The following is a 5016-nucleotide window of genomic DNA, read 5'->3' as shown; positions in this document are numbered from 1 at the left end:
GAGATATAAATGTGGCTAAAAGAAAAGTCTAAATACTGATGAAGATGATGTTGTAGAGAAAATAGGGTGCTGTGATGGAACTGAAAGCAAGCTTCCATATTCTACTAAAATCTGGAGGATTATTTTCATGTGAGATTAATAAATCCTCACTTACCTTAGAGGAGTACATCAAGGCTGTATATTGTCACCCTACTTATTTAACTTATATGCAGAGTACATCATGAGAAACGCTAGGCTGGAAGAAGCATAAGCTGGAATAAAGATTGCAGAGAGAAATAACAATAACCTCAGATATGCAGATGACACCATCCTTATGGCAGAAAGTGAAGAGGAACTAAAAAGCCTCTTGATGAAAGTGAAAGAGGAGAGTGAAAAAGTTGGCTTAAAGCTCAACATTCAGAAAACTAAGATCATGGCATCTGGTCCCATCACTTCATGGGAAATAGATGGGGAAACAATGGAAACAGTGTCAGACTTTATTTTTTTGGGCTCCAAAATCACTGCAGATGGTGATTGCAGCCATGAAATTAAAAGATGCTTACTCCTTGGAAGGAAAGTTATGACCAACCTAGATAGCATATTCAAAAGCAGAGACGTTACCTTGCCACCAAAGGTCCGTCTAGTCAAAGCTATGGTTTTTCCAGCAGTCATGTATGGATGTGAGAGTTGGACTATGAAGAAACCTGAGCACCGAAGAATTGATGCTTTTGAACTGTGGTGTTAGAGAAGACTCTTGAGAGTCCCTTGGACTGCAAGGAGATCCAACCAGTCCATTCTAAAGGAGATCAGCCCTTGGTATTCTTTGGAAGGAATGATGCTGAAGCTGAAACTCCAGTACTTTGGCCACCTCATGCGAAGAGTTGACTCATTGGAAAATACTCTGATCCTGGGAGGGATTGGAGACAGGAGGAGAAGGAGACGACAGAGGATGAGATGGCTGGATGGCATCACCGACTCGATGGACGTGAGTTTGAGTGAACTCGAGTTGGTGATGGACAGGGAGGCCTGGCGTGCTGCAATTCATGGGGTCACAAAGAGTCGGACACGACTGAGCGACTGAACTGAACTGAACTGAAGCTGGAGCAAACCTACCATAACACTGAAATCTGGCTTCAGGTATAGAAAAAACATTAAGTTAGGATATCTACCAGGTCTTTATAAAGTAAAACATTAATAGATTTTTATGAGAATTGATCTTGTGTTGAGCTCTAAACAGTCAGCAATGAGACCGGGAGCTGAACTCCTTATTGCCAAATTTAGACTTATATTGAAGAAGTAAGGATCACCACTAGACCATTCTGGTATAACTTAAATCAAATACCTTATGATTATACAGTGGAAATGAGAAATAGATTGAAGGGACTAGATCTGATAGGCAGAGTGCCTGAAGAACTATGGATGGAGGTTCATGACACTGTACAGGAGACAGGGATCAAGACCATCCCCAAGAAAAAGAAATGCAAAAAAGCAAACTGGCTCTGAGGAGGCCTTACAAATAGCTGTGAAGAGAAGAGAAGGGAAAAGCAAAGGAGAAAAGGAAAGATATACCCATTTGAATGCAGATTTCCGAAGAATAGCAAGGAGAGATAAGAAAGCCTTCATCAGCAATCAATGTAAAGAAATAGGGAAATCAATAGAATGGAAAATACTAGAGATCTCTTCAAGCAAATTAGAGATACTAAGGGAACATTTCATGCAAAGATGGTCTCAATAAAGGACAGAAATGGTATGGACCTAACAGAAGCACAAGATATTAAGAGGTGTCAAGAATACAGAGAACTGTACAAAAAAGATCATCTTGAAGCAGATAATCATGATAGTGAGATCACTCACCTAGAGCCAGACATCCTGGAAGTGAAGTCAAGTGGACCTTAGAAAGCATCACTACGAACAAAGCTAGTGGAGGTGATGGAACTCCAGTTGAGCTAGTTCAAATCCTGAAAGATGAGGTTGTGAAAGTGCTGCACTCAATAAGTCAGCAAATTTGGAAAACTCAGCAGTGGCCATAGGACTGGAAAAGGTCAGTTTTCATTCCAATCCCAAAGCAAGGCGATGCCAAAGAATGCTCAAACTACCACACAATTGCACTCATCTCACATGCTAGTAAAGTAATGCTCAAAATTCTCCAAGCTAGGCTTCAGCAATATGTGAACTGTGAACTTCCAAATGTTCAAGCTGGTTTTAGAAAAGGCAGAGGAACCAGAGATCAAATTGCCAACATCCACTGGATCATCGATAAAGCAAGAGAGTTCCAGAAAAACATCTATTTCTGCTTTACTGACTATGCCAAAGCCTTTGACTGTGTAGATCACCATAAACTGTAGAAAATTCTTCAAGAGATGGGAATACCAGACCACCTGACCTGTCTTATGAGAAACCTGTATTCAGATCAGGAAGCAACAGTTAGAACTGGACATGGAACAACAGACTGGTTCCAAATAGGAAAAGGATATCATGGCTGTATATTGTCACCCTGTCTATTTAACTTATATGCAGAGTACATCATGAAAAGGCTGGGCTGGATGAAGCACAAGCTGGAATCAAGATTGCTGGGAGGACTATCAATAACCTTAGATATGTAGATGACACCACCGTTATAGCAGAAAGTGAAGAAGAACTAAAGAGCCTCCTGATGAAAGTGAAAGAGGAGAGTGAGAAAAGTTGGCTTAAAGCTCAACATTCAGAAAACTAGTATCATTGCATCCAGTCCCATCACTTTATGGCAAATAGATTGGGAAACAGTGGAAACAGTGGCTGACTTTATTTTGGGGGGCTCTAAAATCACTGCAGATGGTGACTGCAGCCATGAAATTTAAAGAGGCTTACTCCTTGCAAGGAAAATTATGACCAACTTAGCATATTGAACAGCAGAGACATTACTTTGCCAACAAAGGTCCGTCTAGTCAAGGCCGTGGTTTTTCCAGTAGTCATCTATGGATGTGACAGTTGGACTGTAAAGAAAGCTGAGCACCAAAGAGTTGATGTTTTGAACAGTGGTGTTGGAGAAGACTCTTGAGAGTCCCTTGGACTGCAAGGAGATCCAACCAGTCCATCCTAAAGGAGATCAGTCCTGTGTGTTCATTGGAAGGACTGATGTTGAAGCTGAAACTCCAATACTTTGGCCACCTCATGCAAAGAGTTGACTCACTGGAAAAGACCCTGATGCTGGGAAAGATTGAGGGCAGTAGGAGAAGGGGTTGACAGAGGAAGAGATGGTTGGATGGCATCACCAACTCAGTGGACATGAGTTTGGGTAAACTCCGGGAGTTGGTGATACACATGGAGGCCTGGCATACTATGGGTCATGGGGTCACAAAGAGTTGGACATGACAGAGTGACTGAACTGAACTGATCTGATCTTGTGGTGAGAGCAATGAGGAGTAAGTATTCTACCACTAATTATACTGAAGCAGTATCCCCATCTTGTGTAGTTAATTAAAGGAGGGTATCATGTTTATGAAAATATTTTCTTTTTACTATCTCCAAGTAATAATGGTGTCAGGGATGTGTGTGTTTGAGTATGTGTGTCCATATACTTGTTTGATACAATACTGAGGTCCCCAATTAGATGACCAGAAGATTTTGTAACAAGACTTATAGTGAGAAAATGCTTAAATCTACAGTTCCTATATTGAATTACTGTTCCTGCTTTCTCAGTTAATAATCTAGACTGAACAGTTTTACTTTTGCAAAATATAATACTGAAGACTATCATTTTTCAAATGCCTTAAACTGAAGAAAATGGATAGATAATTAGCATAATCAGCATTTAATGTGGGACGTGGGGTTTTTTAAAAGATGATTATGCTTGTCTGGTAGATGTTTGAAAGAGGCAATCTCTGAAAGGAATAAAAACTCTGAGGCAATAAAAAGTGAGTGCAAACAGATTCCCCGCACCAAGCCCATTTGTGTACATATACTTTTTATCTAGTCTATGAAAACTGTCCTGTGAATCATATAGTTCTTTATTTTGTCCATACTGCATGGGTTCCCTTAGTTGACTCCCAATTCTTGATAATAGTGTGTAAGGATCAAGAACCAATACAGGGACTGAAGCCCAGTAGTTGCAGTAAGTGTAATCATCAAAGTGAAAAGTGGCCCAGAGCTGAGCCAGGAGCAATAGGGAAGTGCAAATACTGGGTCATGGCTCAGTAAAATATGTGAGAAAATGTTCTCTCCTAGATGCACTGACAAGACACAATCCTGGCCAGACTAAAGGTGGTGCTAGAGTTGCAAACACATATAATTGAAAACTCTACAAGGCAATAATCCTAGATACCAAAGATAAATGAGAAGATGTGCAGAAGTGGTCTGGTTGGGAAAAATTTCATAGTGGCTGTATGATTATATTTAACTACAAAACTACAGTAAGAACATAACCTTTTGTTCAAGCCATCATATTAACCTTATTTTAATTTTTTTAATTGATAATTTTTTAATTTCACTTTTGAGTTTTTACACTTTTCCTGTTATTCCATGTAAAGTGGAAACTAGACCTGTTTAAAAGACATACATACATCTAGTGTATCAATAACTGGGGTTTTTCTGTAGGGGCAGCAAGAATTTATGAATGTGTTTCTTACACTGACTCCATATGACAGCAGAACACCAAAATGGATGAAAAAAAAATTAGGTACTATTTCCAGCTGTTTTGGTGGTTCAGATGATAAAGTGTCTGCCTGCAATGCAGGAGACCCAGGTTCGATCCCTGGGTTGGGAAGATCCCCTAGAGAAAGAAATGGTAGCCCACTCCAGTACTCTTGCCTGGAAAATCCCATTGACAGAGGAGCCTGGTGGGCTACGGTCCCTGGGGTTGCAGTCGGACATTACTGAGCAACTTCACTTTCTTTCTTTTCTTTCATAATAAATGCTGAGTTGTTAGTTCTATCAGGGGAACATATTACAGATTAAAATAACAGAGTACACATTCTTTCCCATCCAGTAGCCATTGCCAATTTCTTATCATGCAATAAATCAAGATAGAAACAGGATCTACCCTGGGTACAGGATTTTCTA

The sequence above is a fragment of the Bos indicus x Bos taurus genome, chromosome 11, assembly GCF_003369695.1.
Source record: "Bos indicus x Bos taurus breed Angus x Brahman F1 hybrid chromosome 11, Bos_hybrid_MaternalHap_v2.0, whole genome shotgun sequence".
Classification (NCBI taxonomy): Eukaryota; Metazoa; Chordata; class Mammalia; order Artiodactyla; family Bovidae; genus Bos; species Bos indicus x Bos taurus.
Note: the sequence above shows the minus strand (reverse complement) of the source record.